Source organism: Tenrec ecaudatus, chromosome 9 (assembly GCF_050624435.1).
Source record: "Tenrec ecaudatus isolate mTenEca1 chromosome 9, mTenEca1.hap1, whole genome shotgun sequence".
Classification (NCBI taxonomy): domain Eukaryota; kingdom Metazoa; phylum Chordata; class Mammalia; order Afrosoricida; family Tenrecidae; genus Tenrec; species Tenrec ecaudatus.
The window spans coordinates 126,854,047-126,868,000 of record NC_134538.1 but is presented as its reverse complement, the minus strand read 5'-3'; the positions used below and the strand labels follow the sequence as shown (position 1 = coordinate 126,868,000).

Here is a 13,954-nt window from a genome sequence, read left to right as displayed (position 1 = left end):
CTACTCCAATCGAACAACCTTCCTTTTCCTGGTGGGGCTGAGTAAGAAGGTGGGCGTAGATACTGATGGAATGATATGATTCAACCATGAGTGCTTAACAGAGTTCATTGTGATTGCCATTTTCCTGGGTATAAAAGCAGCCATCTCAGAAGTAGCAAAGGGCATCTCACTATTGGCAAAAGACAACAGCCAGAGGTAGAGTGTGTCCTGTGGACCCACAATCCCTGTCCATGGAACCTCCTTGATCCAGGAGACAGCTTTAATACAAGGGGAACAGCAGCAGCAGACCCAGGAGCCAGAGTAGGAGACAGAACAGTGAGCTCCCTAGCCCACAGAGCAAGTAAAACTGAGTGCTTTTAGCCAGGATGTTAGGGGAGCTGGGTTTGCTGACCAATGGAGCTGGAGTTGGGTGCCTTTGTATTGAGGCTTACAGTGGAGTGGCCTGCCCTTTGGGCATTTATTGGCATCCCCCCCCCTTTTAAAAATCATTTTATTGGGGCCTCATACAACTCTTATCACAATCCATACAAACATCAACTGTGTAAAGCACATTTGTACATTCATTGCCCTCATCATTCTCAAAACATTTGCTCTCCACTTAAGCCCTTGGCATTAGGTCCTCATTTATCCCCCTCCCTCCCTGCTCCCCCTCCCTCAAGAACCCTTGATAATTTACAAGTTATTATTTTGTCATGTCTTATACTGTCCAATGACTCCCTTCATCTACTTTTCTGTTGTCCATCCCCCAGGAGGAGGTTATATGTAGAGCCTTGTAATCGGTTCCCCCTTTCTACCCCACCCTCCAGGTATCATCACTCTCAGCACTGGTCTTGAAGGGATCATCTGCCCTGGATTCCCTGTGTTTCCAGTTCCTATCTGTACCAGTGTATATCCTCTGGTCCAGCTAGATCTGTAAGGCATAACTGGGATCATGATAGTGGTGGAGGGAGGAAGCATTTAGGAATTAGAGGAAAGTTCTGTGTTTCATCATTGCTACACTGCACCCTGACTGGCTCATCTCTTCCATGGAACCCTTCCATAAGGGGCTGTCCAGTTGCCTACAGATGGACTTTGGGTCTCCACTCTGCAGCCCCCCCCCCCTTTCACAATGATATGGTTTTTTTTTTTTCTTTGACGCCTGATACCTGATCCTTTAACACCTCATGATCTCACAGGCTGGTGCACTTCTTCCATGTGGGCTTTGTTGCTTCTGAGCTAGATGGCCACTTGTTTACCTTCAGGCCTTTAAGACCCCAGATGCTATATCTCTTGATAGCCGGGCACCATCAGCTTTCTTCACCACATTTACTTATGCACCTATTTATCTTCAGCAATCATATCAGGGAGGTGAGCACACAATGATATGATTTTTTTGTTCTTTGATACCTGATAACTGATCCCCTCCGGTACTTCATGATCACACAGGCTGGTGAGCTTCTTCCATGTGGGCTTTGTTGCTTCTCAGCGAGGTGGCTTATTGGCAGCCCTAAAAGAGTTTTTTTTAACATTGCACAAGTATAGCAGAGGCCATGAGAAGTGGCTGAGGGCCAGAGAGAGGTCTTCTTATGGGCATGGCAGAGAAGAAACTGTCCGAACTGAACAACTGTATCCTCAACATTTCTCACTTGAATTGTAGCCTGTTAACTTCCTTAATAAACCTCATAACTGTGAGCATTGTGAGCTCTGCATGTCCATGCCAATGAGTTATAGATCCCAGCAGAAAAGCAGAGGGAGTTGTGGGAGACCGAGTACCCATCATAAAGCATTTAATAATTTTTCAGCCAAAAGTTTTGATTAACTAATGAGAGTACATAAACTTGCTTACCACCTGCATTTTCGTGAGGCTTTTTGGCTTTCTTTTTATTGGCTACCAAGTAATTTTCCTGAAAGGAATGTTTATTTTTCTCTGTACATATGTGGGTTCAGAAGGTCTTTGATTATATTCATTTCATTTATCAAGAATTCTCTGTATCAGGCAGTGTATTTTGAAAGTAGTTAATGCCAAATTAATATCAGAAAGATGAGCATTACATATTTGAAAGATGAGCATTACATATTTGATCTGAATTTTGCTCACTTTAATATTTTAATAACATAGTCTTACATTAATGCATTTTCCATATTCTTAACAGGCTATCCTCCACAAATCTTATTTTAACAGCATTTTAATTGTTGGATATTCATACATAGACCTTGCTCAGGTACATCCCAAGGATTATAGCTATTTTATGATTTAGTTAGTATTCTTGTCATAATTTTAAAAACAAAACAAAAACCCTCCAAACTCACTGCCATCCAGTCAAAGCTTGATTATATTTGGCAACAAGTTAATTTTTAAGAAGTGAGTAATGCTTGAGCCTGGTTTTCACAGCAGGTGCTAAACATAGGAGTGTAAAACACCTAGTATCAGCTGTTACTTTTTGCTCTGTCACATTTAATTTACATGCTCCAGAAATAATCTGCATGGTAATAGAACCATTGGAAACTGATACAAATCATTCTAAAATGGATTATGTATATTGATCACCCTGATGCTTCTCCATTATGAAAAATGACTAGATTTGGCTATGATCACTGCCTTTTCTATAAGTGATAGATGCTGTAATACAAATGGTGATCTTGTCACCTTTAAAAAAAAAGGCCCCAAACTAGCCAGCGTAAGTCTTAATCATAATGTTCTGAACTGGTACCGTGTAGAACATAAACTCATTGTCCTTCCAGTGTGGTGTTGTAAATGTTAAATGTCTCGTGAATATTAGATGTCTTAAGATGTTGTTGAGAAAGTGTAGTTTATGTTGAAATGATCCCCAAACAGTGTGTATCCGTGTGTAAAGCTTTGCAGGTTGTTAGCAGTTCTGTATTTCTAGTGGTAGCATCTCTTCAGCATGCATTACTGTGTGCTGATGTTGGCTGGTCCTGACATCATTAATTCATAAAGAGAAGCTAAGAGGAAGCTTAATCATGTTTCGACATTGAGCATTGATATTTTAATAAAAGTAATAATTTAGCAGTCTTTAGCACATGTAACAAGACCCCGGTAGAATGGATTGACACGGTGGGTGCAGTAAGGGCTTTCACATCGCCACAGTGGTAGAGGTGGCACAGGACCAGGCAGTGTTTTGCTCTTGTTACAGGGTCACTGTGAGTCAAAATCGCCTGGATAGCACGAGCCACCACCACCACTAGACATGCACACTCAGTGCTGTTACTGAACCGTTTCTAAAATGATTCTCTATGTGTGGAGTGCTGGTGGCATACAGGCTATACCTGTGGGCTGCTAACCACAAGGTCAGCAGTCAAACCCACCAGCTGTTCGGTGGGAACAAGATGAGGCTTTCAGCTCCTGGAAAGATGTTTAGCCTTGGAAATCCACAAGGACAGTTCTGCCATGTCCTTTTTGGTTTCTGTGAGTAAGAGTCAACTTGAAGCAGTAAGGCTTTTTTGTTTTGTTTTTAATTATTATGGTTATGGTTCTTATTACAGCACAGTGATGACTGATAGGAGTGTATCTGCTGTAGTCACTTAAAACTAATGTGAAACCAATACACTGCCATATATATCCTGTTCAATATATTCTGAGGGCCTAGGGAAATGTGAGGTGGCCAGTAAATGGGTTTCTTTGGGTGTTGATGAAAGTGATCTGGAATTCGTGATGAATTGTTGTCTAATCTTGTGAATATATACTAAGGTTAAGTTAAGGGTGAATGTTATGATCTATGGATTATATATCAAATAAATATAGATACATAAGGACAATTAAACTGCTACCTTTCCAATTTTTGAATTGGGGTATAAGTCATGTGCCATAAACTGAACATCTTGAAAATATAGTTTGATAAATTTTGACATTTGTATTGCCAGTGGAACCTTCAATGAAATCAAGATGAAATTTGTATTTCTATATACTCTACCAATAATAAACAGTGGGAGATTGAAAATGTAAAATACCACTTTATCGCAGAAATATGAAGGATGAATCTTTCAGCATGTACAAGACTTGTACTCTGAAAACTTCAAAATTGTTGAAAATAATAAAGTATTGATAGATAAATATTCCCTTTTCATGAGTTACAAGACTTCATGTACATTCACCCCAAATTAATCTACAGATTCAGCATAATCGCAATCTAAGCTCCAACAGGCTTTTATTTAGAAATTGACAACCTGATTATAAAATACGTATAGAAGGCAGTGGATATAGAATAACAAAAATATACTATGATTGAGGTTGGAAGAGAAGGACTAGTATCTGTTGAGTACTCACTGCATTGTAGCGTCGTGGTGCTGTTACTGAACCATTGCTGGGCATTCCCCCGGGCTTCACGTTGACCCAGCGAAGATAAAGTGTTTGAGTTCGGTAAGCTAAGGAGACAGAGAACAAGACCCAGCCTTTCCTCCTCCATGAATCAAGCAATAGTTGTATCCAGAGCCTAACGATTCTTTGAACACTTCAAGTAGGACCTTTCCCCAACTCAGTGTCCTCCACGAATGGAGAAGCATCAGCGTTAATCTCTGTCTCTCAGTAAGTTACTCATTGAGGAAATTCATTATTCTTTCCCTGGTGTCCAGCAAGTCTGAAGCCTTTTCATACGAATTCATGACAAGTGCAGAGGAGCCAGAAGGACAGTACTCAGAGGGAAGGACATTGCTTCTCCCTCTGTATCTGTTAGATGCTGTCAAGTCTATTCCAACTCAGATAGACCCCACATGACATGGTAGAACCGCCCATAAGATTTTCTTGGCTGTTCTTGATATAGAAGTAGATTGCCAGATCTTTTTCCTAGGGGGTGGGTTCAAACTGCTATCTTCTGTTTTCTTGCCAACGACTTAGCTGTTATATCACCAAGACTTTTTTGCCCCCTGGGGTTTTTTGTTATAGTCAAATTTTGTAACAGATAAGGAAAGTAAGGTTTGGATACATTTACTCATTCACTCAATGATTGTTTATTAAATGCCTATAATGTGCCATGTTGTGTTTTAGTCAGTGAAGATACATCACTGGGCAAGACAGAAAACTCCCCTGGTCTTTACAGAATGTATGTTTGAGTGGAACTAAATCTCACACACCTGGCATAGCTGTAAGAATTTGGTTCCAGAGCCTGCGTTCATGAGCACGAGTGCTATATTAAAAAAAAAAAAAATCGGTAGCAGCTGTAAGTTGCTGTCACTGGCAGATCTTCCATGGCTTTAAAAAAACTCACATTTTGTTCCATTTTATTTCATCCTTCTTTTTAAAAATCACATGTCCTTTAAAAAAATATCACAAATTTATTCCATTTTCTAAGAATATCTTGAATATAAAATAAATGAGTTCTTTATATAATATAATACATATTGAATATAATAACTAAATATAAAAATATTTCAATGACTTTGAAATATGATAGTCTAGTATTAAGAACTAAGATATGAAGTATTCACATACTAATATGTATATATGATGTAATATATATGTGCAGAATAGTTGGTACGTTTGGATTATGGTTCTGGGGAAGAGCATTGAGTGTACCATAGACTGCCAGAAAAACAAATGGTTCTGTCTTGGAAGAATTGCGACCAGAATGCTCCTTGAAAGTGAGGCTAGTACGGCTTTTTCTCATGTACTTTGGACACATTGTCAGAAGGGACCAGTCCCTGGAGGGCAGCCTGTTTGATGGAGTGGAGGGGCAGTGAAAGAGAGGAAACCCCTTGAGGTGGATTGACACAGTGGCTGCGGCAATGGACGCAAACCTGGCAAAGGTCGTCGGGTGGCGCAGGACCAAGCAGTGTTTGTTTGCTGTGCACGGGGTCACTGTGAGTCAGAAGTGACTCAATGGCAGCTGTAAACAACATGATAGAACAGGACAATATTGTAAATATATTTTATGTTCTGGTTGTGGATTAATCATTGTTTGTGACAATATTCTATATCAAGTTTCTATTGTGACATTATCTTAGTTTCTTAGTGCTGTTGTAATAAAAATACCACAGGTGGGTGATTTTAAAGAATAGACATTATTTTCTCATAGTTTAGGTAGCCAGAAGCCAGAAGTTCTCCTTCAGGGTACTGAATCTAAGCAGGCGTCCTCAAACTACGGCCCATGGGCCACATGCGGCCCACCGAGGACATTTATCCGTCCCTCCGGGTGTTTTGCCCCATTTGTTTTTTTACTTCAAAATAAGGTATGTGCAGTGTGCATAGGAATTTGTTCATAGGTTTTTTTACACTGTAGTCCGACCTTCAACGGGTCTGAGGGACAGTGAACTGGCCCTCCTTGTTTAAGAAGTTTGAGGACCCCTGCTCTAAGGGAAGGCTTTTTCTTTGAGCTCTAGGAGTAGATTCTTGCCTCAGTTTTTGTGGCTGGCCTTTCTTGATACCTTAGTGAACTTTGAGCCATATCTATCTTCCACTTGTTTGTACTTAATGTCTCTATGTCTAGGCCCACCCCTTATAGCTCAGAGATGACTTGTTTAGGGCATATATCCAACACAGATTACAAAGAAAACCCTATTTTCAAATAACATTACATTTACATTTCAGGATGCCAACACAAATACAGTTACCACAGTCATCACTTAAACATTCTTCATCTTTTTTTAAAGTAGAGCCCAGCAGTAAATTAAAACTAAGCAGTTGAGTATGGTAGAAAATATTTTCTCCCTTAATTTTTTTATTGCTACGGTTTGTTTTTTGAGTTTCACAATTTGTTGCTAAGCTGCAGTATATTAACACCATATATCATAAGAAAATATTCTCAAAGAAGACTAAATTTATCATAGAGGCATTTTATGAGATATTTATTATGGAAAGAAGAGATAGCATAAGCTTATTCCATCTACTTGTGTTCTTGTTATCTGTAATAATTTTCCAGTTTGGTAAACAATACTTAGAGGCAAACGCATTTGACACTGATGTCCCCCTACTGATGCAGACCCTGCCGCCACTCCTCACTGAGGGCTGCGCCTGTTTCTGTTGACCCTCTGTTTACCAAACAAGATGTCTTGTTCAAGGGACTGGGCCTGCTTACTGACATGTCCAGAGTACCTAGCTTCTAAGGAGCTTCCAAGGATATATTTCGCTGTTCTTCTGGCAGTCTGTGGTATATTTAATATTCTTTGCCAACATCATAATTTGTAATTCAGAGGCATGAATTGCTACATAATAGGTATCTCTACAATAATTATTAGGCTAATAATGTTTCTTGAAATGTAGAAAGATGTTGTAGCACAGTGGTTCTCAACCTTCCTAATGCTGGGACCCTTTCATGCAGTTCCTCATGTTGTGGTGACCCTCAACCCTAAAATTGTTTTCGTTGCTACTTCATAACTGTCATTTTGCTACTGTTATGAATTGGGTGACCCCTATGAAAAGGTTGTTTGACCCCCAAAGGGGTCACGACTCACAGGTTGAGAACCACTGTTGTAGCAGGTGAACATTTTAACAAGTTGTAATATTTTAAGCTTATTAAAATTATTTAGTCATAGGAAAAGTTATAAATATAAATATGCCACATATATATTTCCCATATTAAATTAGGTTTGTTTTCATGATCTGTTTAAGATGACTTAATTATTAAATGCATCTAATATGTAGGATTTTTTCTTTTTATTAAAAGATCTTTTTATTGGGGACTCTTACAACTCTTGTCACAATCCACACATCGCTTGCATCAGGCATGTTTGTACAAGTTGTTGCTTTCATTCGTTCTAGACAGTTCCTTTCTATTGAGCCCTTGGGATCAGCTCCTCGTTTTTCCTTCCCCCTACCCTCATAACCCCTCAATAGAGTCTAAATTATTATAATTTTCTTATCTTACACTGACCACTGCCTCCCTTCCCCCATGTTTTCTGCTGTTCTTCCCCCTGGAAAGGGGTATGTGGTTATGTTAATATATGGGATTTTTGTGACAACTTTGGTGAGAGGAATTTAATAGATACCTTTAAACTTACAGTTTAACAATTTGGGGTGATAAACATTTTCAGTAGGCACCTTTGAGTACATGGTCTCTGAATTCCTGACCTATGTGATTGGATGTAGCTTCCACCAGGTGGAGATGGTGCTGTGCTCGTATCCAAACGGCCATCGTGTGGACTCATGTTTACATGTGAGTTTACCCGTGTGGAGATAAATACACTAAAATCGGTACAAGAAATCTCCTGGGGTTTTTGTTCAAGTACATGACATTTGTCTTTAAGTTTTTCAAATAGATGAAACCCACACAGTCCCTGTGACCCTATCTTATAGGTTCTCTCTTTAATCATACAGTGCCAACACAAAACAAACAAGAAAATCCGTGGGATGACATCTTGAAAAAAACAAGAAGCAAATTTGCATACACTTAGGTACTTTTTTCCATATATTTAAAAGTGGCAGGAGTATATGTAGGCACATGTTCCATTCCCGATGGCTGAGTACCATGCTTGTAGGGACACTGTATTCTATCGTACTCTTTGTCACCCCTGCTGGTACATTGCTCACAACTCGAGAGCAATTTACTTGTGTAAGGTCTTCAAACTGGTAATGTGTCACAATGTTCAATTCTTGGGCTTAAGGGTCCTCCCAGCTCCAGTAGTTCTCAACTTCTTTTTCCAACCCAAGAATAATCTTGGTTTTTTAAAAACTGAAATGCATCTTAAATGCATACAAACATCCCATCTCAGAAATATGAGCTTCTTATTTAATGATGTTTCCTTTAAAAAGATATTAACTTTCTTCTGAGGAAATTACAATTTTGTTCATTGCTTGATATGTAAAAAGTCAAGAGAAATATGAAATCATACTCTGAATTTTAATGGTTATATCATAAACTTAACTGTCTGAATTAGTTATCTATGGGCGTATTCTGTGGCTAATTTGTTCTGGGGTACATCAAGGAGGTATAATAATCCCAAACAAGACACCATGCTTGCTGCCATCAAGCTGATTCCAACTCCTAGTGACCCTATATATAGGATTTCCAAGGCCATAAAAGTCTATATTGTAAAATATAAAGAACAGCCATATATAATTATAGAGATTTTCCATTTAAAACTAAGTAATGAAATTAATATTTTAGGGTTAGTTAAACTATGTTAAATAAATTAAAGTAAAATATGAATATGAATGGTTGGCCAGACTTTTATTGAGGGTAAATGACTTATGAGTAAATCTTGTTGAATGGGCTCATGGTGGGTAGTTATTTTAATGTGATAATCAAAACAACACAGTAGTAATAAACCTCTTTTTCATCAAAGCATTATTCACTTTCCTAACACATTTGAGACTTAAAGACATCATAAAATGATACAATAAAATATCATAATTGGTCTTGCTATCTAATTTTTAATTAGGAAAGCCTGAGCTTTGAAACCATCTAGTTCTTGTCAACCGTGTGGATTTTGACAAATCAAGTTAACTTCTCTCTCAGGTTTCAAAAGACTGCTGAGAAGATTTAATACAACAAGAGTTTGTAGGAGAACTTCCACCTTTGTTAGTCTATAATGAGTCTTCAAGATTGTGCTTTTCTTGCCTCATTATTTATAATTAGAACCATAGAGCATTTTTTATTTTGAAGTATATCACACTCTGTGGTCGTGTGTACATCTCTTGTTTGTGAAAGTGCTACTTATTAGCTGTACCATATATATTTTAATACATTTTGTTCAGAAACAAAATATTGAAGGGTTACCATAAAGATTTTCAGGTTAGAGATGGTTACTGGAGGAAAATCTTTAAAAAGTAGATAAAGAAAAGTAATCATAAATTCTCTCAGATTCCTACCGAGGAAAGTAAAACATTATTTTTTTTAGGAATTATTGTAATCAATAAGAGGCCCTGGTGGGATAGTGGTTAACCTGTTGGGTTGCTAGCCACAAGGTCAGCAGTTCAAATCCAACGGTGGCTGCACAGGAGAAAGATGAGGCTGTCTGCACATTGACAATTTCTAGCCTGGAAAGCCCTAGGGAGCAGTTCTGCTCTGACCTGCAGGGTCACTATGACAGCAGTGGATTGTTATAGTCAAGCCTTAGAAATTTATTTTTATTACTAGATCACATAATTGAATTAAAAAGTATTTAAAATTGTTTTTAGCATACATATTCAGAACAACAATGAAAATAACCACCGTTGATTGCTGGGTGGCAAGTATTATGTTGAGTATTGTACAGTTTTATCTCATACGAGTCCCACACGAGCCTTCTGACGGGTCCTCTCTCATTTTACAAAGATGGAAGCATTCCCAGGAGCCCATAGCTGATAAGAAGAGGACCTGGATTTCCTTTTCTAATTCTTCTTCTTTGTTCTTCATTCTCTATAATTTGGTTATTTCTCTGCTGTGTTGCAAATTAATTGTTCAGCTTATTGTTTCTTAGCATTCTTTTGTTTATGAGCAATATTTAGGCTCCATCTTTGAAAAATAACCTGTTGCTGTCACGTTGATACCAATCTTGTGACCTCGTGTGTGTCAGATTGGAACTGTGCTCTATAGTGTTTTCAGTGACGTATTATTGGAAGCAAATCACCAGGCCTTTCTTACAAGGCAACTCTGGGTGGTCTTGAAGCCAAGTGCATTAACCATTTGTACCATTTAGAACTCCGGAAGTGTGTAAGTTAATCTCAAGCCCTTATTTGAAGTTAAAACTTGAGCTTCTCCCCTCACAAGCCCTCATTAAACATAGATGGTTTTCTTGTAATAATAAGGAGAAATGAGTAATCAGAATTTCAGTGTTATTTCTGGGTGGCCTTGCCCCTTAAGCACTAGACTGCTAGCTGAAAGGCTGGCAGTTAGGATCCACACAGAAGCTTCTTAGGAACGAGGCCTGGAGATATGGTGTTTCAAGATCATCAAAGAATTTTCAAAGCCTTTTTAATTTGTAAAATTATACTAATAATATATTTCATTATGTAAACTATGATATTTCAAGTCTATGTTACTTGCTGTAAGCTCAATTATAGGCTGCACCCTTCGATATATCGTTAACACTTTGGGAAAATAGCGTCCCAACTCTTTGCCTATGCATGAGTCTATCTATGATTCATATTATACTTAACATTCGTACTTAACAGGATAGTTTGGCATTCTTTAATGTTAAGAAACACAAGTCCTCATGATCATTTTAATGACTAGAAAATATTCAGTTGAACACTTTGAAATATTTTATTGAAATAATCTATTGTTTATTGTCTTGGCAGTTTATATTTATTAATGAAAAACCAATGCTTTGCTGGTCCTTTTTAAAAACAGCTTTACAACTGCTTCCTTAGAATAAACTTTATCAGTGGAATTTTTCATTGAAGGTCATATTTAAAATTCTACTTCCTATCTCAAACCAAAATGCTCTTCCAGTAGCAGTTTTGAAGAGCATGTGCACATGGATGTGAAATCGGCATGTAGCTTTATGGTTTCGGGTTTGTGCCACTTGGCATTCGTTTTGCTGACTTTGGTTGAACATTTCCGTGGTTCTCACGTGTTACTGTTAGTGAGAGACCTGCTTATTTCTGCAGATTTTTCTACTCTGTTTATTTCTAAGTGTTCTTACATAATTAAGGTACATTTTACCTTTATGAGTTGTATATGCTTTCCAGTTTGTTGTGTGTGTTTTAAAAAATATCATTTTATTGAGGGCTCTTAAAGCTCTTATCACAATCCGCACATCCATCCATTATGTCAATTACATTTGTACATATGTTGACATAATTTTTAAAACATTTTCTTTCTACTTGAACTCTTGGTATCAGCTCATTTGCCCCCTCCCCCCTCCACCATGAACCCTTCATAATTTGTATATATATTTTTCATGTCTTTCACCAGCCGCTGTCTCCCTTCACCCACTTTTCTGTGATCAGTAACCCCAGTTTATTGTGTCTTATACCTCATTGAGGCCTTACATAATAACTTCAAAGGTTTAAAACATACTTTTGTATAACTTTAAAATTTTTATATTTTATTTGGTAATCCCATAATAATAAATTATTTTGCATCCTCACCACAATATTACAAAAGTATTCACCGCCATGTTCTTCAGCTAAACTCACGGGTCTATCTTTGTCTGTCAGAACTTTGCTAGGTGTACTTACACATACAGCCTCTCCATCGAACACCTTTATGGAGCCCCGCTAGCTGTCACCTCCCCATAATGGAAACTCTGTCTGTCTGCTGAGCCTGTGTGTGGGTCAGCATTTGATTTGATTTTCCCAGTGCTTAGCTGTCTGTCTTCCCAGCACTGTTTCATAACTCATCCACCCTAGCACCACAATTCTGTAATCATCATTATTTCATAAGCATTCTTATGGTTTCTTGGGTCTTTGGGTTACCCACCCATGATATTTCAGTTGTCTGTGTGTCAGCCAGACTGATTTACTCCCTAGCTGGAGACTGTAGTTTCTTGTTCCTCTGTAATTGCTCAGGTTGTGTCTCTGCTTGCCTGATAAGCTGATCTTCAAATGGTATCAGCCAGCCTCATCCCTCATTTAAAGTTTATCTCAAATGCCATTCCCTTTCTGCAGCTTTCCCTGGTATATAAGGTGGTAAAAAAAAAACCCTACAAAAAACACACACACAAAAAATGGAATATTTTCCCCCCAAAGCTATGTGTTTACATTTTTTTTACAAAACAATCTTATCACCTTCAAACTACTCTCCATTACACTTACCGTATTTACTTGAGTATAAGCTGACCAAAATATCAGCGAACACCTAATTTTACCTCAAAAATTGCATTAAGAATGTGCTGAAAAACTCAACTTATACATGAGTATATATGGTAATACATTTGTCAAATCTGCTATTCCATTCTTGGAAACAGTTTTCAAACTCCTCTGTTTGGATGGCTGACAGCACCTCCCTCGTTTTTTTCTTCACCTGTTCTACATTGTCAAATCACTGTCCTTTCCTAACTATCCCTCTGCATTCGTGGAAAGAAGCTGCATAGAATGAGGTCAGGTGAGAGTAAGGTGTGCGTGGCATGAGAAACATGCTGGTTTTTGCCCAAAACTGAGTTGGCTCATGAGCCATCTAACCAAATAACCATGGCATGGTGGCAAAATCAGCTGCCCATCAGCCGCCCATTAGGCCTTTTTTGTCACACACTATTACACAATCTTTTCAGAACTTATAAATATAAAGCTTGGTTAGCAGTCTGACCTGATGGAACGAACTCCAAATGCACTTTTTGTCCATTTGGGAAGTTGACATTTTGTCCATTTGGGAAGTTGATGGATGTTCAGAAGAAGACTTGTCATTAATTGACATTTCACCATTTTTAAAACAGGAAAACCACTCATATGCTTGATTTCCCCCTCCCCCCCATAGTGCTGTCATTGTAAGCTGTGTTGAACATCACAACAGTTTCTGCGGCATTTTTCCCAAAGCAGGAAACAAAATTTCACAGCTGCATGCTGTTCTCTCAAATCAGCCATCACAAAAAATGAGGTTCGAGAGAAACTGCTTTTACAAAAAAATTCACTGTGACCAGAGAGAACTTTCCCAGGTGATGCCAACTAACTCCAGAGTTGTTGCTTAATGCTCACCTAGCAGGGAACATGTGTACTAATAAAGCTCCGCAAAAAAAAAAAAAAAGAAAAGAAAAGAAAAGAAACCTCTGCTTCACCCAGTGCAATTCCGTTTTGGGGGGAGGATATTTTCCTCTTGCCCCCTTTCCTTTGAGCGCCAATGCTTTTCATTTAGACTTACTCTTATTTTGCCTTATGATATTATGTTGGCCATCTTCCTTATCACCACTATTTTATAAACTCAGACAACTTTAAACCACTTATGAGATATTCCCCTTTGGAGAATAAGAGATAACTACTATCACAAGGGACCATTTAAAAGTGCTTTTATCATTAAAAAATGCTTATAATGGCCTTGTTTAGATAGTAACTAGGATTTTATGATTACTACTATTTGGCAATTTAGTCTGGGCATTTTGTGATCGTGTGACATATGTTATTCATTAAGATGTCAGCAACAAGTATATAGTCCAAGAGGTTAGTTGT

The 13,954-nt window shown here is 38.1% G+C and overlaps 1 protein-coding gene across 1 annotated transcript in view; it reads left to right on the top strand.

Annotated features, from left to right (window-relative positions):
* Nucleotides 1–13,954, top strand: part of COG5 (component of oligomeric golgi complex 5) — a 291,974-nt gene that overhangs the window by 38,386 nt on the left and 239,634 nt on the right. The window lies entirely within an intron of this gene.